The following is a 26,169-nucleotide window of genomic DNA, read 5'->3' on the forward strand; positions in this document are numbered from 1 at the left end:
CTTCTGAAACAGCTTGATATTTATTTAAAACTTCCAAATAACAAAAATTGAGATATGACCTGAAGGCCCTGGAAACATTCAGCAGGCCATGCAACCTCTGTGGAGAGAAACCAAATAAGTCGCTCAGTTCGATCGTCTTTATTAAATTTAGATCAAGTTACATAAAAAATACCCATCACCACATTGAACCAGTCCGCTGCAGTAATGTAGTAAATTAAATTGAGGCAATAATTGGAATTTGATATAGGCAAAGTTTTAAATAAGTCTCTGGCTGAATTCTTTAGGAATACAATTACTCCTTAAATAAAAAAAAATTATTTGGTGTGAAGCTTTCTCATCTGACATTCTGACAAAATTACTGAAGCCTTAAATGAAAGTACATAGTTTAAAAATTGCTTCTCACAATCACGTTTGGTCTGATTATCCAGGCAGGATGATCAGACAAAGAATTTGATTACATGGCACATTGAGCTGTGCCTTGTAAATAACAAACCATACCACTTGTGTTTTGAGGTTGTGATTATTGCTGAAGTACCTCAATACTGTGAATTAGCAACTCACAAGAAAATATCAATTAACTACCAGGGGAATGTCTTGTCAATATTCTTGGTAGAAAACCTAAAACTTCAAGGTTTGTTTTCCTCCTCCATTTACTGCATCAACCTCTTTTGAAGTATCGGTTAGAATTTTAATAAACACAAATATTTTCTTTAACTGTAGATCCCCCCGGCATGAATTTAAACTAAACATTTACTTCTGAAGTGCCAAGATTTTCATCTTTTTGATCTTGGAATGAAAGCCTGTTTAATTTTTCAGGTTTTAAGATTGAGTGTACCTCCAGCTATTCAAATTTCTCCCTAAAACAACGCAGAATTTATTACATTTTTATTTTATGCACTGTCACAAAAGGAGGAATGAGCAGGTTGTTTTGCTTCCGTATTCTATTATGAAGTGCTGTTTATACCTTATGAACATAATACCTTATGAGCTGGAGAGTACATTCCTTAACTGGTTCTTAGTCGTTTTCCAGGCATTCCTTTTTCTTACCCCAAAAATGTAGTCCAACCCAACTTGATTAGATCTTAATTCAATAATTAATAAATTACATAATTCATTTGGTAGAACATTTGTCACACATTTTGAATACTTCTGGGTTCATGTTGCACTCCAGAGTTTTAAGTCCAATTTTAGGGTGCTGTTCAAATGCAGTCATGAAGGCAGACTGCATTGTAGGAGTTACTGTCTTGCAAAATGGGATATTAAACCAAGATGCTCTTTGTCTTGTCTGATGGACATAAAAGGCAATACATTATTTGAAACGGAGTGGAGGAGGATAATGAGGCAGGATGGAGAGCTCGACATGATGTTTTGACCAATATTAGTCACACAACAGACTTCATGAGACGAGATTATCTGATTTTTTTTCAATTGCAGGTTGCCTGCTGCATACAATTCAGTTGCTGTAGCAATGTCTGAGTAACCCATTCCAGGAGTTGGTTCTGTGATTATAATATTTCAGTCACATTCCATTCTTGATAGCTTGCCACTAAGTTGAAATTAGTATCACATCCATCAGTTTTCTAGGTCTGAAGATAAGAACATAAGAAATATAATGAGGAGTCAGTGCCATTCTATAAATTCAGTTCTCTGTGTCTCCCCCTAAAAAAAACTTGAGATGTTATGAAACGTTCCAGAGATTTTCTATAGTTATAGATTCAAGGATGAGATTACAGAGTACTCGGAAGTACATGGTAAAACAGTCATGATTTGGAGATGCCGATGTTGGAAGCACCAAAAGCTAGTGTGCTTTTCTAGCACTACTCTAAGCTAGAGTTTGACCTCCAGCATCTGCAGTCCTCACTTTTGACTTCATGAGTAGACTAGTACGCCTAAAGACCTTTTTAATTATAGGGAAAAACGGGAACGAAAGGAAGCCAAATCTGCTTAGATTCAGCAGTTAGTTATTCTTCACAGTGCTCGTTTTGTGTCAGAAAAGAGGAATATTTCACATGCGCCTCACTTTAAAAAGAGTAAGCAAATATACTGTCACAATCAACCATTGCCTCCTCTCCCTCTCCCTTGATTGCAAATCCAATGCCCTAAATCCACTCACCATTTCCAAGACGTCAAGGCTAATTTTCAAATGTGGCTATCCACTTTCCAGCTTATCAATCTCGTCACCAGGCGGATAACAGACCTGAGAAAAAAAACATGTGAATTTAGTTCCGCTGTCTAATTAGCATTTGCAGCATTTTGTTGTCCACAGTTTTATAACTAAATTGGCAAACTAGATAACTATGAACAAAATGCAGGGACTTGAGCTGAAATTGAGATTGTTTTTTTTCTAAGGATTGCATTTCAAAAGCAAACACTTATGTAAATTTTGTCTGTTATGATGTCTCAAAACAGTCCATGGAAATAAACTACATTTTGAGCGTAGCCCTTGTTAAATTAGTTAATGCCAACAGTCAGCTTCCCCGATGACAATGTGAGAAGTTAACACAGGAGGAATGGCCAGCTAATCATTTATTTTTCCTCCCATGCAGCAGAGTCCTTTATTCTACTAGATCTTTATTTGTATGCAAGGAATAGTATAAAGAACATAAGTTAACAGAGCATAGCAATCTCAGTTCTCAGGGTTATTCAAATTCAGGTTGATCAATTTGAAGGAAAAAGTGAAACACACTTAAATAAAGTTGAAAGTGAAAATAAAAATTGCAGTCATAAAAATATATTGTTTAGTTGGTGATTTTTATTTTTGCAATCATTAAGACAATAGATAGACAATAGGTGCAGGAGTAGGCCATTCAGCCCTTCGAGCCTGCACCGCCATTCAATATGATCATGGCTGATCATTCCTAATCAGTATCCTCTTCCTGCCTTATCTCCATAATCCTTGATTCCACTATCTTTGAGAGCTCTATCCAACTCTTTCTTAAATTGAATCCAGAGACTGGGCCTCCACTGCCCTCTGGGGCAGAGCATTCCACACAGCCACCACTCTGTGAGAGATGGGAGAGATGGGAATGCAGGCAAGGAGCATTTTCCTACTTTATTATCAGGAGCATTTTCCTACTTTATTATCACTGGACATGTTCAGTTCATGGACAGTGCAGGCCACAACCAAAGGAAATGCTGTGTTGCTCTGCCTTTTTATATCTAAACTAGGGTGGCAGAAATGATGAATGGGATCTTGCTGACCAGGAGGTGGAATGGAACTCATGTAATGTGGGATAGTGGAATTACCACTTGTGGAGGCCCAATGTCCATCTGCTTGCCTGTTCACCAACTGAGACTCTCTCATGCTCAATCAGTGACCATTTAAGAGCTTCATTTTGCCTGGGTTGCAAATATTGCAGTACATGGCAGTAGAAAATCAAGGGCAGTACAGTAGCTCAGTGGTTAGCACTGCTGCTTCACAGCACCAGGGACCCAGGTTCAATTCCAACCTCAGGCAACTGTGTATGTGGAGGTTGAACATTCTCCCTGTGTCTGTGTTGGTTTCCTCTGGGTATTCTGGTTTCCTCCCACAGTCCAAAGATGTGCAGGCTAGGTTGATTGACCATGCTAACTTATCTATAATGTGCAGGTTTAGATGGATTAGCCATGGGAAATGCAGGATTGCAGGGATAGGGTAGGTGGGTGGGATGCTCTTTGGAGAATTGATGTGGACTGCTTCCATATTGGGGGGATTCTATGGAAATTGTCCATATAATCACAAAAATTCCTACAAACCCAACCTGACCAATTACTGCCCCATCAAAACCCTACTGATCATCAGTAAAATAATGGAAGGTGTCGTTAACAGTGATGTTAAGAAGGACCTGCTCTGTGATGCCCAGTTTTGGTTCTGCCAGGGCCACCCAGCCCCTAACCTCATTACAGCCTTGGCTCAAACGTGGGAAAAATAGTTGACTTCCAGAGGTGAGGTGAGAGTGACAGCGGTTGATATCAAGGCTGCATTTGACTGAGTATGGCATGAATGAAACTATAGTCATTGTGAATCGCGTGAAAACTCTCCACTGGTTGAAGTCCTACCTGTTACATAGATAGATTATTGCAGTTGTTGGAGGTCAGTCATCTCAACTCCAGGATATGTCAGCAAGGGTTCCTTGCTGACATACTCCCCGCTTGTCTGAATGGGTGAAGAATTGTCTGAAGAAGCTTGACACTATCCAGGACAAAGCAGCCACTTGATTGACACCGCATCCACAAACATTTACCCCCTTCACTACTGATGCTCATTAGCAGCGGTGTGTACAACCTGTAAGATGCACTGCAGAAATTCCCCAAAGATCCTTAGACAGCACCTTCCAACCCTACGACCACTTCCATTTAGGAGGAGAGGATAGGCTTAAATGGGATCACCACTAGGCACAAGTTCCCCTCCAGCTTGCAGGTGGCAGTGTGCCCTTGCCTTTCTAGGTGGCAGTGATTGCAGGATTGGAAGGTGCTATCGGAGAAGCCTTGTTGAATTCCTGCCATGCATCTTGTAGATGGTACACACTGCTGTCACTGTGCATAGGTGATGAATATAGTGGATTTGGTGTCAATCAAGTTGGCTATTTTGGTCTGGAAGGTGTTGAGCTTCTTGAGTGCTTTTGGATCTCCATCTGTCCAAGGCAAGCAGACAGTACTACAACACAAACATAACTTGTGCCTTGTAGATCAGCGTCAGAAGGAGAATTACTTACTGTAGAATTTCAAATCTCAGATCTGTTACTGTACCCACAGTACTTATCTGTCTGGTCCAATTCAGTGTCTGGGCCCCCTGCCCCAGAATGTTGCTAGTGGAACGTAAAAATGTAAGAAATAGAAGCAGGAGTAGACCAATCTCATGCCTGTCCTTCCATTCAACAAGATCATGGTCGATCTGCCCGGACATCAATTCTTCTTTCATGCCAGCTCATCATAGCCCTCAACCTCCTTTGTAAAATACTTCTCATAAAACTTTCAGTTGCGGATTCAGCAACAGTAATTTCATTGAATGGAGCATTACTGTGTTCAGGAGTTACATGTAAACTAAATAGGATAAAAAATGCATGATGGCCTTCCCTGAAGAACACAAATGAACCAGTTGTGTTTTCACAATAATTCAATAGTTTCTTTATCATTATTAATAAGACAATTGTTTTATCCCAAACTTGGTAATTAATTTCATTTCCCCACATTTGCTGAGGTGTTGATATTTGAACTCATGTCTCTCGAGAACATTTTTTTCAGGTCTCTACATTGCTAGCCCATTAGAATGTTGGTATTATGTTACTGATGTTGAAAATAAAGGGGATTTGAGAGTTGCTGGTGCTGAACGAACCTGTATCCAGAGTCTAAATTGGTGATCAGGTCACTCATGGTGAGAATTCTGAGGATAAAGTTATTCCCAACATGAAAATTCCTGCTCCATGTTTCTAAGCTCCCTGCTATCAATATGTTTCTGTGGTTTCAAACTTAATTTCTCCTTTATTAATTCTGTTTCTTTCTCTACAGATACTGCCAGACCTGTTGTGTTTCTCTAGCACTTTCAGTTTTTGTTATGAATTTCTATCTGCTCCTGTAAGTTCATTGAAATTGTGATTTGAAACAAAAATCAGCATTTACAGAGCACAGTGCAATAGGGGGTCTTACTTGAGCATGTCTTGCCGCAGTTATACAGGGCCTCAGTGAGACCACACCAAGAGTATTGTTGTATAGTTTTGTTCTCCTTATCTAAGGAAAGATGTTCTGCTGGGAAGGAGTGCAACACAGTTTCATCAGACTGATTCCTGGGATAGCAGTGCTGAATTATGAAGAGAAATTGGATTGCTTCAGGATATATTCATGGTAGTTCACAAAAATAAGGGGGGAGTCTCATACAAACCTTTGAAATTCAAACAGAACTAGACAACATAAAGACAGGGTGGATGTTCCCAGTGACCAGGAATTTCAGAACCGGGGCATACAGAGAAGGCCATTCAGGACTGAGATGAGGAGAATTATTTTGACCCAGAGAGTGACAAGCCAATGGAAATCTCTGCAATGGAAAGCTGTTAAGGCTAAAATATTGAATGTTTTCAAGAATTAAGTCATAGAGTCATAGAGCTGTACAGAAACAGAGCCTTCGGTCCAATTCATCCATGCTGACCAGGTATCCCAACCCAATCTAGTCCCAACTGCAAGCACCTGGCCCATCTCCCTCCAAATCCTTCCTATTCATAAATCCATCCAGATGCTTTTAAATGTTGCACTTGTACCAGCCTCCACCACTTCCTCTAGCAGCTCATTCCATACACGTACCACCCTCTGCGTGAAAAAGTTGCCCCTTGGGTCTTTATATCTTTCCCCTCTCACCCTCAAGTTCTGAACTCCCCCACCCCATGGAAAAGACTTTGTTTATTTATCTATACATGCCCCTCATGATGTTATAAACGTCTATAAGGTCACCCCTCAGCCTCTGACGCTCCAGGGTCAAGTCGATACAGTTCTTAGGGATCAAGGAGTATGTGGAGAAAGCAAGAACAATGTACTGAGTTGGATAATCAGCCATGATCATTATGAAAGCGAAGTAGGCTTGAAAGACCCATTGGCTTACCCTTGCTCCTATTTTTTGGTGTTATTATGTCTCAGTTGTAATGGCCCCCTGTTTTGTATGAGTGCATAACTAGTCATTAAGCAGTAAGTATAGGACTTTTTTAGGAGACGCAATGTACAGTAGTGAGCAGTGTTATCGATATCAAGAGAATATCAGGTGCTGACATAAATGTTTTAACACAGTCATTTGAAATTGATTTCTATATTAATAACCTCCTGAAATAAATGTTCAGCACAGAAATGTAAGCATAGATTTTAAGTTCAAGTCTGTGGAGTGAAGCTTGGACCCAACAAATCTTCTTACACAGAGAAAAGAATGTTTAGCATTAAACCTCAGTCAGTGCCTGCAACCAAGCTACACCTGATACCCAATTATATTGAAATACTCAGAAGATTCTTAATTACCAGTCTCCAATGTGACTTATTGATTGCTTTTATAGAAAAATTTTTCTTCTGAAAATCAATTTTATACTTCTGTAGGTTTAATAATGTTGTGTAACCCCCTTAACATTTATTGCCAGATCAAAAATTGCATTATTCCGAAATTAAAAGACAGCTCTTTTATTGAAGTATTTTAGGTGCTGGAGGTGATTTCCTCGATTTCCAGGAGCAGCGATTACTGTTTCATATGCTGTTGCATTGTTTTGGAACTTTGGGAAAAAAAATGTCTAAACAACAGCAGTTATAAAAGACAGAAGAACAGACAAAGGAAGCACATGGAGAGGTCAGTGCAGGGGAGAGTGAGAAAGAAACTGTCACAGCAGTGAACCTCCACAGTTACTGCCTTTGCTGTTTGAATTCATGTATCGCTGGACATCAGAGTGCACCTGGGAAAATTAACAAACAGTGAAATTCACAACTGATCTTGGAGGAACTGTTTGGGTGAAGTTCATAGCACAGAAGCAGATAAGTATATTGTTTTTTTGAAAGTCTGCAGAAGTGAGTAGAGTGGGTTCTTTCTTGACTATATGTTTTTTTGAGATATGTCTCTTGATTAAACTTAAAATATAAGCCACAACTATTAATTTAACCTGGGGCAGTGTTTTGTAGAGGAATAAGACGGTGTTATTTTCTGGGTCTGTCGATTGTAAAGGAGCAAAAATGGCCTTCAGTAGAGTGATGTGCATTTCTTGTCAGATGTGGGAGTTTAAAGAGAGTTTAAGGGTTACTGTGGATTATATTTGCAGTAAATGCTGTTGGTTGCGAATCTTATCAGATTGAATGGATCTGTTGGAGAGACAGTTAGAAGCAATGAGGAATTTGCAACAGCAACAGTATGTGATGGATGGCAGTTATAGGAAGGGGGTAAGTCTCAGATACAGTCACATTGATGGGTTAACTCCAGGAAAGATAAGAGAGGTAGGCAGCTAGTGCAGGATCCTTCTGTGGCTATACCCATTTCAAACAAGTATGCTGTTTTGGAAAGTGTAGGGGGTGATGGATTCTCAGAGGAACGTAGCACGAACAGCCAAGTTTCTGGTATTGAGTCTGGCTCTAATGCAATGAGAGGTACGTCGGGTTCCAAGAGATCAATTATGTTAGGGCACTCTCTAGTCCGAGGTACAGACAGACATTTTTGTTGCCAGCAGCAAAAAATCAGAGTGGTGTGTTGCTTCCCTGGTGCCAGGATCAAGGGTGTCTCAGAGAGGGTGCAGAATGTTCTCAAGGGGGAGAGGGGCCAACAAGAGGTCATTGTCCACATTGGAACCAACGATGTAGGAAGGGAAAAAGTTGAGATTCTGAAGGGAGATTACAGAGAGTTAGGCAGAAATTTAAAAAGGAGGGCCTCATGAGTAGTAATATATGGATTACTCCTGGTGCTATGAGCAATTGAGGGCAGAGATAGGAGGATAGAGCAGATGAATGCATGGCTGAGGAGCTGGTGTATGGGAGAAGGATTCATATTTTTGGAACACTGGAATCTCTTTTGGGGTAGAAGTGGCCTGTACAAGGAGGATGGATTGCACCTAAATTGGAAGGGGACTAATATACTGGCAGGAAAATTTGCTACAGCTGCTCGGGAGGATTTAACCTAGTAAGGTGGGGTGCGGGGTGGGGGGGGAGGTTTGCCTAGGGAGATAGTGTGGAAAGAGATCAATCTGAGACTGGTACAGTTGAGAACAGAAGCGTGTCAAACAGGCAGGGCTGGCAGGGACAAGGTAGGACTAATAAATTAAACTGCATTTATTTCAATGCAAGGGGCCTAATGGGGAAGGCAGATGAACTCAGGGCATGGTTAGGAACATGGGACTGGGATATCGTAGCAATTACAGAAACAGGGCTTAGGGATGGGCAGGACTGGCAGCTTAATGTTCCAGGACACAAATGCCACAGGAAGGATAGAACGGGAGGCAAGAGAGGAAGTGGAGTGGCATTTTGGATAAGGGATAGCATTACAGCTTTGCTGAGGGAGGATATTCCTGGAAATACATCTTGGGAAGTTATTTGGGTGGAACTGAGAAATAAGAAAGGGATGATCAGCTTATTGGGATTGTATTATAGAGCCCCGAATAGTCAGAGGGAAATTGAGAAACAAATTTGGAAGGAGATCTCAGCTATCTGTAAGAATAATAGGGTGGGTAGTTACGGTAGGGGATTTTAACTTTCCAAACATAGACTGGGACTGCCATAGTTTAGATTAGATTACATTACAGTGTGGAAACAAGCCCTTCGGCCCAACAAGTCCATACCGACCCGCCGAAGCGAAACCCACCCATACCCCTACATTTACCCCTTACCTAACACTACGGGCAATTTAGCATGGCCAATTCACCTGACCCTGCACATCTTTTGGACTGTGGGAGGAAACCGGAGCACCCGGAGGAAACCCACGCAGACACGGGGAGAACGTGCAAACTCCACACAGTCAGTCGCCTGAGGCGGGAATTGAACCCGGGTCTCAGGCGCTGTGAGGCAGCAGTGCTAACCACTGTGCCACCGTGCCGCCCACTAAGGGTTTACATATGCTTTCTTCTTTTTCTTAATGAAACCCTCAATTTCTCTCGTCCTCCAGCATTCCCTCTACCTACCAGCCTTTCCTTTCACCCTAACAGGAATGTACCTTCTCTGGATTCTGTGGCATAGTGTTAAGGATTTAGATGGAGAGGAATTTGTGAGTGTAGAAGAAAATTTTCTGATTCAGTATGTGGATGTACCTACTGGAGAAGATGCAAAACTTGACATACTCTTGGGAAATAAGGCAGGGCAGGTGACTGAGGTGTCAGTGGGGAAGCACTTTGGGGCCAGCGACCATAATTCTATTAGATTTAAAATAGTGATGGAAAAGGATAGACCAGATCTAAAAGTTGAGGTTCAAAATTGGAGGAAGGCCAATTTTGACGGTATTAGGCAAGAACTTTCAAAAGCTGATTGGGGGCCGATGTTCGCAAGTAAAGGGACGGCTAGAAAATGGGAAGCCTTCAGAAATGAAACAATGAGAATCCAGAGAAGGTACATTCCTGTTAGGGTGAAAGGAAAGGCTGGTAGGTAGAGGGAATGCTGGAGGACTAGAGAAATTGAGGGTTTCATTAAGAAAAAGAAGAAAGCATATGTAAGATATAGACAGGATAGATCGAGTGAATCCTTCGAAGAGTATGAAGGCAATGGGAGTATATTTAAGAATGAAATAAGGAGGGCAAAAAGGGGACATGAAATAGTTTTGTCAAATAGAGTTAAGGAGAATCCAAAGGGTTTTTACAAATATATTAAGGACAAAAAGGTAACTAACGAGAGAGTAGAGCCCATCAAAGATCATCAAGGCAGCCTTTGTGTGGAGTCACAGAGAATGTGGGAGATACTAAACAAGTATTTTGCATAGTATTTACTGTGGAAAAGGATATAGAAGATATAGAAAATAACGAAATAGATGGTGACACCTTGCAAAATTTCCAGATTACAGAGGAGGAAGTGCTGGATGTCTTGAAACGCATAAAGGTGGATAAATCCCCAGGACCTGATCAGGTGTACCCTAGAACCCTGTGGGAAGCTAGGGTGATTGCTGGGCCTCTTGCTGAGATATTTGTATCATCGATAGTCACAGGTCAGGTGCCGGAAAACTGGAGGTTGGCAAACGTGGTGCCATTTTTTAAGAAGAGTGGTAAGGACAAGTCAGGGAACTATAGATCCGTGAGCCTGATGTTGGTGGTGGGCAAGTTGTTGGAGGGAATCCTGAGGGACAGGATGTGCATGTATTTGGAAAGGTAAGGACTGATTAGGGATAGTCAACACGGCTTTGTGCGTGGGAAATCATGTCTCAGAAAATTGATTGAGTTTTTTGAAGAAGTAACAAAGAGGATTGATGAAGGTAGAGTGGTAGATGTGATCTATATGGACTTTAGTAAGGTGGTCAACAAGGTTCCCCATGGGAGGTTGCTTAGCAAGGTTAGATCTCATGGAATAAAGGGAGAACTAGCCATTTGGATACAGAACTGGCTCACAGGTAGAAGACAGAGGGTGGTGGTGGAGGGTTGTTTTTCAGACTGGAGGCCTGTGACTAGTGGAGTGCCACAAGGATCGGTGCTGGGTCCTCTATTTTTTGTCATTTACATAAATGATTTGGATGCAAGCATAAGAGGTACAATTAGTAAGTTTGCTAATAACACCAAAATTGGAGGTGCAGTGGACAGCGAAGAAGGTTACCTCAGATTACAACTGGATCTTGGTCAGATGGGCGAATGGGTTGAGAAGTGGAGTTTAATTCAGATAAATACGAGGTGCCGCATTTTGGGAAAGTAACTCTTAGCAGGACTTATACAGTTAATGGTAAGGTCCTAGAGAGTGTTGCTGAACAACGAGACCTTGGAGTGCAGGTTCGTAATTCCTTGAAAGTGGAGTCACAGGTAGATAGGATAGTGAAGAAGGCATTTCGTATGTTTTCTTTTATTGGTCAGAGTATTGAGTACAGGAGTTGGGACGTCATGTTGTGGCTGTACAGGATATTGGTTCGGCCACTGTTGGAATATTGCATGCAATTCTTGTCTCCTTCCTATCGGAAAGATGTTGCGAAACTTGAAAGGGTTCAGAAAAGATTTACAAGGATGTTGCCAGAGTTGGCGGATTTGAGCTCTAGGGAGAGGCTGAACAGGTTGGGGCTGTTTTCCCTGGAGCATCGGAGGCTGAGGAGTGACCTTATAGAGGTTCACAAGATTATGAGGGACATGGATAGGATAAATAGACAAAGTCGTTTCCCTGGGGTGGGGGAGTCCAGAACTAGAGGGCATAGATTTAGGGTGAGAGGGAAAAGATATAAAAGCGACCTAAGGGGCAATGTTTTCATGCAGAGAGTGGTACTTGTATGGAATGAGCTGCCAGAAGAAGTGGTTTGGAGGGATATAGGCCAGGTGCTGGCAGGTGGAACTACATTGGGTTGGGATATCTGATCGGCATGGATGGGTTGGACCGAAGGGTCTGTTTCCAAGCTGTACATCTCTATGACGCTATGACTCCAAGAACAATTGTCAGACTTTGTTCAGTTCTGTTTTGATCCCTCAGGATTTACTGTCTGTGCCTTTTTTGCTCTCTTACAACTTCCATTTAATAACAGTAACATAATATCAATAAAGTTACTTTATCCCTAATCCGCATTGAAGGACTGTATTAATGCACCAAAAGCATTGAATAAATTTCCACATACAAAGCTACTAGAATGACTCAGAATGAAGATTCAGGATTACCTTGGGAAATGGATATTAAAGAAATTGGCTGAAATGCAAAAGGTGCATTTGAGAGGAATCAGGATGGTGTGAGAGGGAGCATTAAATGAGTATCCTAGGATTCAGTTTTTTACATCAGTACCTTCAACTCAGGAATCAAATCCAAATATAAGAATATTTAAAAACCGAGCCTGACACCAGAGACTGAAATGTTGACTTTATTTCTGTCTCCATAGATGCTATTGGATCTCCTGAATAATTCCAGCATTTTGGGGCTTTCAATTCAGATGTCCAACATGTGCACTAATTTTTTTTATTGGATTGTGACATGCTTTTCTCACTGGAATTAAGTGGACATTAAACCCTTCACAAGACAGAAATGTAAATCCTAATGAAGGTTAATGCTAAAACCATGTCTCTAAACCACAAATAAAGTAATATTGGTACCAGAAATACTCACACTGCTGTTTGGCCATCTCCAGCTAGGTTTGTTTTCTCCACCTGGAAAACAGACCCATTGAGCTCACATTCTATTCAATCCCTCACTGCATCATTCATTGCTTTATCCTCAATAGGCTCTGTCTTTGATGTAGAAAAATGGGTTGACAACTTGCGTTAACCATAATTTCCATTGATTTTGTCCAGAATAAACAATCTGTGTTACAAATGTAACGACATTGTTAAAATCACCTTCATCCTGAATGCAGCAACATGGCTGAGAGCTGTTTAAAGAGTATTCTTTATATAGCTTCTGAATAGACTAATGAAGGCAAACTCTCCAAAATAACGCCCAAACCAGGGTGATGCAGTGATAGGAGAAAGGATCATATGCTGTTCTAGGTGAATAATCTTCTATAATATGATGAAAGGGCTTCTTAATCTGTATTCATTTTGCGTCCAACTTGTGAATTTCCTCTCTCAATCCGGCTTGGTGTCCCCTCAGCAAATTACTCACTTTGCAACCTGCTGCATCTCTTCTGTTGGAACAGGGTATGTATGTTTCATGAGAGTCCAAAAACTAAATGGCAAAGGTGGAGAGATTTCCTTATTGCTTCCTTTGATGACAACCTAACTCTGACCGATATAAGTTAATAGAAGAACTTGACTTCACTTGCACTCAAAGAACAATAATTCTCCAAAGTTCCTCGAACATCTCATAAAGACCAATAAAATGCTTCTCCTTTCAAGCAGAGGAGATCATTCTGCATTAAGACAACCACTGAGTCTACAGTATAGATCTAAATGTGCCAGCCACTTCTTAATATAGTAAAATATTCTCTCTGAAATAGTTCCAGGTTCTCCCTGTAGTATAAAAGCACAGCAGGTCAGGCAGCATCTGAGGGACTGGAGAACCGAGGTTTCGGGCGTAAGCCCTTCTAAAACGTCGATTCTCCTGCTCCTCAGATGCTACCTGACCTGCTGTGCTTTTCCAGCATCTGCAGTGCTCACTTTTTTCCCCTGTAATTCTCCCCTGTTTTAGTGAAGTTGCTTGTTTAAGCCAGCTCCAGATACTTGATCTCATGTTCCTTTTTTCACATTTGAACACACGTCATGCCTTCCCATCTCTTTCAGAGCATTTCTCAATAATAATGAAGAAAGAATAAACAAAATCTTTGCGTGGGCAATATTGTAAAACTGTTACAGGAAGTAAAAGTTACAGTAAACAATTCATTCAAAGTGCTCCCAACAATTAACTGTGCCACATTATTTTAAATTTTAGGAATTATATTTTCAACAGTTTTCATTCTAACATTTCGATGATATGTTATAATGGTGTTGTGTCTGCTCACTCAAGGGGACATAAATGTGTAATGATAGGAAAAATAGAGCTAATATTCTGGGAATGATAGGATCAAATGAACTGAAAATCCTTCTTCATTGCAAATGTTTCTAATTAATATATTGCCTTCTCTAGATGTGAACCATGAGTGTTAATAAATAAATTGATGAGTGCACACATTTGCTCTCGCCTGTATTTAAAGTAATACATATCTTTCTGAATATATAAAACAGCTTTACAGATAAGAAATCCACAGATGTATAGATTTAAAAGAAACATTCCCTCTCTTTGTCTCTTTCTATTGGATCATAATACCATTCCAACATGATATCATGGTAAAACAAAAAATTCAATTCAATGTAGCTCTTTTCCTGTGATAAAATGGCTGATTTCCTTTGTGGTAATGTGTAAGAACAAAATTTAATAGTGTTCCCATGTAAGATGTATTAGGAGAGGTGGCCAAAAGTTGCTCAAACTCGAAGGTCAAAAGGAACTTCTCAAAGGACAAAAGTGAGGTAGAGAGGGAGAATATTTTAGTTAGAGTATGTTAGAGCCTCGAACCTAGGTAACTGAAGACATGGCCACCAATGCTGGAGCAATTAAAACTGGGGATGCATAAGATGCCATAATTAGATTAGTGCATCTTCAAGGGTTGGGTAAGAGGTGAAGATTACGATGAAAGGAAAAGGCAAGGCTATGGAGAAATGTAAAGGCAAGAAAGAGAATTTTAAAATCAAGGCATTGCTTGTCTGATAGGCAATATGAGTCAGGGAGTACAGGGTGATGACTGAGTGATAATTGGTGTGAGCAGACAGCGGAGATTTGGATATTCTTAAGTTTACAAAGGGTAGAATGTATGGAGCTGAATAGAAATGCACTGGAATTGTGAAAAGACTAATATTCTGTAGAATGCAAATTCCAGAAGGTGGTTGAGATTGGGAAATGCTATTCACAACACTCTACTCTCCAAGGAATTATATTACATGGAGCCAATTCTAAAATAATATTATACCCCTTCAGTTAAAAAAATTCCTTATATTAGTATTTTGAGTAGCTCACGGAATGGGAAAGATACTTTTGTTCGTCTATAGAGATTGGCAAACTACGCTCTATACAAGCCTCATGTAAAAAGTGGAAACGCTAGTTAAGGCTCTCAGATTTACTCCAAACTCACTGCCACTGTTAAATAGGAAAGGATTTAAACTGGGTAGTTTTATTTTTAAAGAATGGCACAGATGAATAGGTCAAGCAGGTTTTTTTTTCTGGAATTTTTAATTTATTCATGAAATATGAGGATCTGTGGATAAGTTAGCTTTGTTGTCAATCTCTAGTAGACTTTGGAAAGGTGGTGGTGAGCCACTTTCTTGAACTACTGCATTCAACTGATGACGTACACCAACAATGCTGTTAGGAAGTGAGCTCCAAGATTTTGATCCAGCATCATGAAGGAACAGTTACGAAATGTAACTATGAATGGGTCTTGTATAGTGTTCTCTTCTTTAGTTTTATTCTGTTCCTTCAAGGTGCCTAGTTTAGAAGGAACTTCGGTGAGTCGTTGCAAATATCTGCTGTCACTATGTGCTATAGTGCTGGAGGGATTCAATATTGATAATTAATGGGGTACTGATCAAATGAATTATTTGTTTGGTTCAGGGGTCAAAATATTTTATTTGCTTCAAGCTCCTCTTGATATTTTCTGGAGGTTTTTTTTAAATTTTTCAATGGTTCCATTTTGATTTTCAGGCGCTCCTTTTCCAATCTCTCTGATTCTTTCATTAAATCATGTACCTTCCATATTTATGTTGGTGTATGGGATATTTAGACTCAAAGAAGCAGAATTAGAAGAATTAAACAGTATCCAAAATAATTATACTGCTCTGCTTAATTTAAAGCCACGATATTCCAGGAAAGCATTAAGTTCTTGAACACCATAGTATTTAAATTTGGATAATAGTCATACATTTGCAACAAAAGCCTTTTCAAGGAAAATAATCCATCAACACCTATAGACAAAAAAAACCCATAAAAATGCTCTCTGTTGATTGGTAAGGTCACATTGAAAAAAAACTGCACTTTTGTCTCTAACAGTCATTTCCTCTCAAGTAATTCACAGTAGGTGAGATGTTTGAGATGTAATTACTTATAAACCTTTATGAAATAATACAGTTCAATAAATTATTGAACTGACAGTAGCATCCACTGTTGATTTGTTGAAACATTTTATGATCCTGTTCCCTTTTTGCAGCGTCCCATACCTAACCCCAGCCCGTTGGCAGCTCCTCAACTACACTTTGCAACCCCTTTCCCCACTCACCATTCTTTCTCTTCCCGTTTTGTAGCCCCTCCCTTCTCTTAGGATCTCCACTCCATAACACTGACAATCCAACACTTCTGCCCCCTTCGCCATCATGGTAACTCCTCTCCCCTCTTAGCAAACACTCTCTCCACTTTGCAATCTCAGTTCATCCTCAGCTTTCAGCCTTTCTCTCCATGACCAGGCACCCTCAATTCCTGACACCTTTCCCCTGTCCTCTAGTCCTGCTACTATGGAGTCATTCCCCTGCTGCCTGTTCCCACACCCTCAGGTCTCCAGCCTCACTTCCTCCAGCCTCTGGCCTACAGACTGGCTCACTGTCACCAATCAGTATCTCGGTGGCCTCCAATCATAAACTGCTTTCTCCTGCTTTTGCTGCAGTCAGGCTGTTGGTGGATGTATCAGCAGCAAGCACAAGAGAGAAGTCTGTGATTAGAAGAGCAGCTGCACACAGGTTCTGTCCATTCAGTATACAGGATGGCTTTATCCTCGGTTACCCTTGTGATTGGACTTTTCCAAGAAGTCACCTGCCATGCTCATGTATTTTGAACCCGAGTCAAGATGGTTTTGCATGTTGTTGAAGCTATACCCATCCAGGCAAGTGAGAACTATTTTGTCGCATTTCTGATTCACAACTTGTAGATACAGGACAGGAATTTTGGAGTGGGGAAGGAAGATAGGAATTGAGTTAGTCATAGCAGAATTCTTATCCATTAAAACACTCTTGTAACCAATGTATTTGCTTGACTGGTCCAGTTCAGTTTATGGCCAATGGCAACCCCAGAATGTTGCTAGTGCGGTTTTAGTTATTGTAATGTTGAATGCCAAGTTGACATAATCAGATTCTCTTTGGTTGACAAAAGTCATTACCTGGTGTTTCTTACTTGCTGTATATCTGTGCAAACCTGAACACTGCAGGTTCTGCTGCCGGGGCACATGAGCTGATACAATACCCGAAGAGTAGTAGATTAAATAGACTGAACACTGTCTGATCATTGGCAAACATCCCACTTCTGACCTTATGTTGAAGGGAAGGTCATTGATAAAGCAGCTTATGACACTGCCCTGCATTAATGTTCTGGGACTAAGATGATTGTCATTTTCCTTTGTGTTAGGTGTGACTCAAACCATTGGATGGTTTACCTGATGATTCCCACTAACATCAATTTTGCTAAAGCTCCTTATTGTTAGGACCCTGGTGATATGTCTCTGAATTATTAGTCTAACCGCTGGTTCACTTATCCAGCAACATTGCAACTATGATACTATTCCTGGCATTTTGATAATTTTCTTTTCCTGTATCAGTTCTGTTTTCAAAATTTGCATTCTATCGCTTTTCTCCCTTTCTGCAATGCAAAGTGAAAAACATTAAAGAAAAATATTGAATACTCACTGGTCATCAGGAAGTCCAAGCATCAGGCAAAATGTCTGACAGCAAATGAAAGAGGAAGATTTTCTCGTCCTCATAACTCAGGGTACTGATCAGTTGGAAATTGGAGGCCTTACATTTTCACTTTCTGCATATTAGTGTCTGAATACTGAATGTTTCGTGACCATTTATTTTAAATTGCTTAATACATCTTGTTAAATTGAAGGATAAAGGGACTTCATACAAAGGGATTAATTATTCATAGGGTAACTTTAGTGCAGCTTCACTTCAAGGCCATAGTCTGAAATGAATGTCTTCCTTGAAATTCTAATTCCTGGCTCTTAAGATGTTCTTATTGAAATGAAACAAGAGATCAAAGATGAGCAGTTCTTACTGTTAAGTCCAAAATGAAATCCATGAGAGTGTGGCTAGGAGGATTGGAATGATCAATTTGTGCTTGGATGATTTTCTAGTTATCAGAATCTGGTAAAAGTTAACTCTGTAGGGTAAAAGTAAAAAGAGAAAGCGCTGGAGAAAAAATATTGGTCTCAATATCTTGACTCTATTTCCCTCTCCATGCTGCCAGGTTCTGCCAAACCTTCACCATTGTCTGTTTTTATTTATTACGTTTCAGATTTCCAGTATCCACAATATGTTGCTTTCATTTTAAGTAATTTTGAAGCATACTTATAATATTCACAGTTTGTGAGAAGATTTGTAGCTCGGGTGCTCGTTGTTGTGGTTCTGTTTGCCGAGTTAGGAATTTGCAGACGTTTCGTCCCCTGTCTAGGTGACATCCTCAGTGCTTGGGAGCCTCCTGGGAAGCGCTTCTGTGATGTTTCCTCCAGCATTTATAGTGGTTTGTCTCTGCCGCTTCCGGTTGTCAGTTCCAGCTGTCCCCTGCAGTGACTGGTATATTGGGTCCAGGTCGATGTGTTTGTTGATAGAATCTGTGGATGAGTGCCATGCCTCTAGGAATTCCCTGGCTGTTCTCTGTTTGGCTTGTCCGATGATAGCTTAAAAATGTGTTGCTGGAAAAGCACAGAAGGTCAGGCAGCTTCAAAGGAGAAGGAGAATCGACGTTTCGGGCATAAGCCCTTCTTCAGGAATGAGGAGGGTGTGCCAAGCAGGCTAAGATAAAAGGTAGGGAGGAGGGACTTGGGGGAGGGGCGTTAGGAATGCGATAGGTGGAAGGAGGTTAAGGTGAGGGTGATAGGCCGGAGAGGGGGTGGGGGCGGAGAGGTCGGGAAGAAGACTGCAGGTCAAGAAGGCGGTGCTGAGTCTGAGGGTTGGGACTGAGAAACAGTGGGGGGAGGGGAAATGAGGAAGCTGGAGAAATCTGCATTCATCCCTTGTGGTTGGAGGGTTCCTAGGTGGAAGATGAGTCGCTCTTCCACAAGGCGTCGTGTTGCCATGGTCTGGCGATGGAGGTCCTTGGTGGAGTGGGAGGGGGAGTTAAAGTGTTCAGCCACGGGGCGGTTGGGTTGTTTGGTGCGGGTGTCCCAGAGGTGTTCTCTGAAACGTTCCGCAAGTAGGCGGCCTGTCTCCCCAATGTATAGGAGGCCACATCGGGTGCAGCGGATACAGTAAATGATGTGTGTGGAGGTGCAGGTGAGGCCGCCTACTTGCGGAACAGATTAAGGCCTTCCTGTATATGGATGACATCATCGTTTTCTGCTGCAATCCACTGTCCGTGTGCAGATTCATGGTGCATCTGTGACTAGTTTGAATGGGCCTTGGGGGCCAAGGTAAATCGAGGTAAGAACAAGGCCATGCTGTTTGGGAGCTGAGCTGACCAATCTTCTATCCCCTTCGCCGTCAGGACAGACCACCTGAAGATGCTGGGTATTTGGTTTGGAGGGGCTGGGGCGTGCTCCAAGTCTTGGGAGGAGTGTGTCACTAAGGTGCGGCAGAAATTGGGCAGATTGGAAAACCAGTTACTCTCCATAGTGGGTAAAAACTTGGTCATCAGGTGTGAGGTACTCTCAGTGTTGTTATACATGGCGCAGGTCTGGCCTATTCCCTGAACCTCTGCCGTCGCATTCACCTAGGCCATCTTTCACTTCATGTGGAGATTGAAGATGGACTGCATCCAAAGGGACAACATGTGAAAATATTTGGACAAGGGGGGAGAAAAAACACAGCCAATACTACCCTCATCCTGATGGCCAACTTTGTGTGCGGCTACATCAAGCTGTGCATGGATCCCCGGTAGGTAAACACCAAGAGTCACTATGTACTGAGGTTCTACCTGACCCGATGTTGCGAAGGATGGGCCTGGCCTCACTGCCGCAGAACGCTCCACGTAGTTGGACCATTCTATATCACCTGTCCTTCGTGGAGAAATTTGTGAAGGAAAACACCTTTGACAAGTTCATCAGGAAGTGGTCAGCATGCAGTGTCCTCGAGACCCTCGGGAAAAAGAGAGGGTGGATCTTGTTGAGTGGTTCCCTGGGCAGTCTGTCAAAGTTATTTGGCAGAATGCCTCATCACCAGAACTTTCACACAAACACCAGGTCATCGCTTGGCTGGTGGGGAGAAGGGCCCTGCCTGTGAGATCCTTCATGCATGCCTAGACTCTCTGCCCCACTGCGCATTGTCCTTGAAGCAGCTGTGGAGTGGATGAGACTGTCACACACCTCCTTCTGGAATGTGCCTCTGCAAAGGAAATCTGGAGAGGAATGTTTGTCGAGGTTTGGCCTGAGCATCTCCATGATGCTTTGCTGTACGGTCTGTTCCCCGTGACGAACACCGAGACAAACATTAACTGTACCTGGAGGACCATCAACTCGGTGAAAGATGCTTTTTGATCTGCCTGCAACTTGCTGATCTGCCAGTTGAAGGAGTTGCCCCCAACTGAGTGTTTAAATCAGAATGGTGCTGGAAAAGCACAGCAAGTCAGGCAGCATCCGAGAAGCAGGAAAATTGACGTTTCGGGCAAAAGCCCTTCATCAGACTTTTGCCCAAAACGTCGATTTTCCTGCTCCTCGGATGCTGCCTGACCTGCTGTGCTATTCCAGCACCACTCTGACCTAAACTCTGGTTTCTAGCATCTGCAGTCCTCACTTTTGCCAAACTGAGTGTTGCAGACTGGAACATTTCAAGGTCCGTGACTACGTGCTGAGAGACATGCTGAAATATGGGGCAGCTGCCTCCAAAGCACAGTGGGGAAAGACCACCGTGTAAGGTCCTTCTGCCAAAGAGTAACAGGTGTCCATTCAATAATTGGGCCCTGCCAACACCTCACCTGAAGGCCAAGAGGTTGACTGTAAATATAGAGAATGGTGAGCATCAAAGACTTAATTTGTTCTCTGTAAGTAAAGAGAGTATGGATGTGAATGGCTTCAGTAACTGTACATATGCCAAAGATTTCTTTCTATGAATAAAGTGTATTTTTGCAATAAAAAAACTTGTTTCTCTCTCCATAGATGCTGCCAGACCTGCTAAGCTTCTCCAGCAATTTCTGTTCTTGTTTCAAAGTGCATTAATTGCATTATCCAATTTTCTACAGTGAAGCATTTATTCTGAAAATTAAAAATTCTACAGTACTACATGTGAACCATGAACTTGATATCTGCAATGCTATAACATCATCAGTAATGGAAAACTGAAATCAGTTTTTGTAGGTAGCATGAATGATGGATTCAGTAAGTAATAAACTTACCTTTGATTTTGAAGGCTATATATTCATGTCTCTCTTTTGAGATTTAAGCACAAAACCATAGTCTGGTGCTCCAATGTGTGGGAGAGCTGCGGTTTTGCAAGTGAGATGTTAAACCAATGCTCATACTGCACTGTCGGATAGATGAAAACTATTCCATATTATATTTTTAAGTGGAATTTGGGAGTTACACCTGGTGTCCTGACCAGTATTTATTTCCACAAACAATTGGGCTGTGTCATATTGTAGCTTACAGGAGCTTGCTGCATGTGCATTGGCTGCCATATATGATAAGTATGTTGTGGTTCTGTTCGCCGAGCTGGGAGTTTGTGTTGCAGACGTTTCGTCCCCTGTCTAGGTGACATCCTCAGTGCTTGGGAGCCTCCTGTGAAGCGCTTCTGTGATGTTTCCTCCGGCATTTATAGTGGTTTGTCTCTGCCGCTTCCGGTTGTCAGTTCCAGCTGTCCACTGCAGTGGCCGGTATATTGGGTCCAGGTCGATGTGTTTGTTGATAGAATCTGTGGATGAGTGCCATGCCTCTAGGAATTCCCTGGCTGTTCTCTGTTTGGCTTGTCCTATAATAGTAGTGTTGTCCCAGTCAAACTCATGTTGCTGGAACACTGAAGCAGGCTTGGGACGGAGATGTTCGCCAGGGAACACAATGGTGTGTTCAAATGGCAGGCAACTGGAAGCTCAGGGTTATTTTTGCAGTTAGTTCTGAGAAGGGTCACTGGATCTGAAACGTTGTCCCTGCTTTTTCTCCACAGATGCTGCCAGGCCTGCTGAGTTTTTCCAGCAATTTATTTTTTTATCTCTGATTTCCAGCATCCGCAGTTCATTTTTTTTGTTGTAAAGAATATTATTATAATTAAAAGCTGGGAGCCTGTTATTTAAGGAGCATACAGCTGGAAGGAAAGGATCATGAAGCAGTGATTATCCTTGCTGATGTGACAAGCTGAAGTCCTGCTGTCTGCATGCCTATACTTATGATAGAGTTAGGATGCTTTGCTTGAGAACCAGAGTGAAATTAATTTGAAAACTGAATTCTTAAAGTTTGTTCAACCCACTTACTTAATCAGATGAAAAAAATATATAATGATGGATAATAAACCATAAAAATAAGGACGAGGATGATCCAGAGCAGGTTACAATATAATTGTTAACAACAACAACATAAACAGATATTGTTGGAAAAGCTTAAGTAGGTCTGGCAGCATCTGTGAAGAGAAATTAGAGATTATGTTTCTGGTTCCTCAGAATTGGACCCAAAACGTTAACTCTGATTTTTCTTCACAGATGCTGTAGTACCTGCTCAAGCTTTTCTAGCAATATCTGTTTTTGTTCCTGATTTACAGCATCTGCAGTTCTTTTGGATTTTATACAATGTCATGGTGGTGGGTAGATCATAAGAATGTTCTCTGGTCTCAGTTTATCTTTGTTTCCTGGTGGGGAAGTCAGTTGCAATTTGAAGCTGAAAGAGCGTTGAAGCAAAGTAGTGGTTCCAAACAATAGAAGTGTTGCTGTGAGCAGAATCCAAGCAGTGAGGGATAGGAGAGGCTCCTGGAAGCCATTAATAGTTCAGTACAGCAGCGATAGTGGTGAATTAAGTCCCCAAGCAGTATTTGCTTGGTGCAGCTGAGACATCTTTGGAGCCAGAGAAACAGCAGGCGTGGAATTAACTTAAAAGTTAGCTTTCTGTGAAAGATTTGGAATTGTGCTCTGAGTAACCGCTAGACTGTAGCATAGAAAATTCAATGGAACACAGTCGCAGGGGAAGAGATTGAACTACTGTGACATGAGCAGTCATTGAGGTAGAATAGTTTTGCAGGAGTTCAAAAACAAGGTCTCAGATATTGTAAGCATGAAATTAAAATTGATAATTATAAAATGTATCAAATTCAATAAATTATGAAATCATTATGGAAGGAATTTTGCCATCTTTTCTGGTCTACATGTAGACAAAGTAATGTGGTTGTGAGCAGACCTTCGATTGTCCAACATCCTTTGATGGAGATTTTTCACTTTTTGCCCTACCTCCAACCAAAGCTCTTTTCACCGGTGATTTGCTGCACATTGTGTGACAACCTAATCAATCTTAAACAGCACTGGCGGAGTTTATGTATGATCATATGATGAAAGGACCCCAGAGAGTTCACCCTCCTGTAAGGATTCCTCGAACTGGGCTCTCATTAACTCCTTCGTCATTTGAATGAGAAGGTGCCTAGTGAGGTATTCTGTTCATAGGGCAATTAGAGATGTACAGCAAAGTTCAGCTTTTTCTGTTCAAATTTGTGCAATATTGTGGCTTTATTGTCTTATTCAGCACTTAAAATTTCAAGCATTGTTTCTTTTAAACAAGAGCAAAGTTGCTGGTCTTGTCCAGGATAATACCAATCTTTTTTTGAAACAGTATTTTGTTCACTATTAATTGCCAGTCTAACATGTGTAAAACTGCTAAAAAAAAAAATCAGTTCCCAATGCCTTGCCTCTAGCTTATTTAAGAAAGCATGTTTGAAACTATTGGCTATGAGGAAAGAAACATGAGTCTCGCTTATATCTCAGAGATTTCTCATTAAAACTTCATGCAGACTAGCAACACAAAAAAGAAAGTACTGAAGATGCCAGAGATCTTAAATGAAAACAGAAATGCTGGAGAAACTCACAGTGCTGGCTGCCTCCTTGAAGAGAAAATCAAAGTTAAAGTTTCAAATCTAATATGACTTCTTCAGAGCTCAAAGCAAGTGTACACTCCAGCCCTGTACTGGAAGAGTGATTGTCTTTAGAAGTGATGACAGTTCTGCACTGTCATGCACCATTGGAGCCCAATCACTTTAGCTCATCACTGCAGAAACCTTTTTCTTCAGCACTTTGTTGAATGATCACCTCTTGTGATAGAATGTGAGGCTATCAGAGATAATATGCCAACTCATTTATAACATGGCACTGCTGACAGCAGCAATATTTCTGATCACTGCAGATTATGGAAGGATTTGATAATTAAGCCAATTACCTTTTGTCTTCATATAAATTTTATACAGCCTAGAACAGATTCATAGAATTTAACTTAAAGATTTTGAGACAACTGCTTACATTTAAAACATTGGACATTTACAGGGTGTCAGAGAGATGAAGGCAGCCCACAGAGCTAATGACAACATTAGGTGATACACTGCCATTTATTGTCACCATGGACTGAACAACTATGAAATCCATTATGCTTAGTTTGTAACCATTCTCGATATCAATCACGTTCCCACTTCATAACCGCCTTCTCACACACGTGATGAAGGAGTTAATGAGAGCCCAAGTTAAGGAGTCCTTAGAGGAAGATGAACTGTCTGGGGTCCCTTCATCACATGATCATGCATAACCTCTACCAGTGCTGATTAGATTGATTAGGTTGTCACACAATGTACGGCACATCACCGGTGAAAAGAGCTTTGGTTGGAGGTAGGGAAAAAAGTGAAATACCCCCATCAAAGGATGTTGGACATTCCAAGCTCTGTTCACAAACCTGGCCACATCCAACTCTGTACACCTTCTTCCCAAATACTGGGACAGGTAGTATTGAGGGAGCAGGAGCCTGTTCAATGATTTGGACAGGTGTGGAGAGTGGACAAAGAAGTGGCAAATGGAGTACAACGTGGGAAAGTGTGAGGTCATGCTCTTTGGTAGGAAGAATAGAGGCATAGACTATTTCTAAATGGGGAGAAAATACAGAAGTCTGAAGTGCAAAGAGATTTGGAAGTTCTCGTCTAGGATTCTCTCAAGATAAACTTGCATGTTGAATCAATAGCTAGGAAGGCAAATTCAATGATAGCATTTTTTTGAGAAGCCTTGAATCTGAAAGCAGGAATGTACTTCTGAGGCTCTATAATGCTCTGGTCAGGCCACATTCGGAGTATCATGTGCAATTTAGGCCCCATATCTCAGGAAGGATGTACTGGCCCTGGAGCATGTTCAGAGGAGGTTCATGAGAATTGTCACAAGAATGAAAAGCTTAATATCTGAGGGATGCTTGAGGACACTGGGTTCATACTCAATGGAGTTTAGAAGGATGAGAGGGAAATCTAATTGAAACATACAGAATACTGAATGGCCTGGACAAAGTAGATGTTGGGAAGATGTTTCCATTGGTAGGAGAGACTAGGTCCCGAGGGCATAGCCTTAGAGTAAAAAGGAAAATCTTTTAGAACAGAAATAAGGAGAAACTTCTTCAGCCAGATAGTGGTGAATCTATAGAATTCATTGCCACAGAAGGCAATGGAGGGCAGGTCATTGAGTATATTTAAGGTTGAGGTAGATAGGTATTGAGAGTGTGTTGCTAGAAAAGCACAGCAGGTCAGACAGCAGTGGGAGAATGAGGTTGAGAAATGGTTGAATTGAATGATGGAGTAGACAAGATGGGCTGAATAGCCTAATTTCTGCTCCTATATATCATGGCCTTATAGTGCCCCTCTCCTCGCAGAAGGTGAGAACTGAAAATGCTGGAGAGAAAGAGCTTATGCCTAGAATATTGACTCTCCTGCTCCTTGGATGCTACCTGGCCAGCTGTGCTTTTCCAGCTCCACACTCTTTGACTCCTAGCCACTCTCCACCGTGCTCATCCTGCAGCTCCACTCTGCTCTCTCGTGTAACTTATTGACCGTCTAGATACCTCCATCAAACCATTCACTTTTTCAAACATTGCCCGATGGTGAAGAGTCTCCAGTTGTACCTGTCTTCCTTTATTTAAAAAGGGATGGAGAAAACGGAATTAAAAACTAGTTAACCTAAAACTAAGCCTGGGAAAATGCTTTCTGCCTGTTATAAAGGACATGTAGAAAA

This window comes from Chiloscyllium plagiosum, unplaced genomic scaffold, assembly GCF_037043375.1.
Source record: "Chiloscyllium plagiosum isolate Xiang-an unplaced genomic scaffold, Cpla_swu_hap1 HiC_scaffold_2, whole genome shotgun sequence".
NCBI lineage: Eukaryota > Metazoa > Chordata > Chondrichthyes > Orectolobiformes > Hemiscylliidae > Chiloscyllium > Chiloscyllium plagiosum.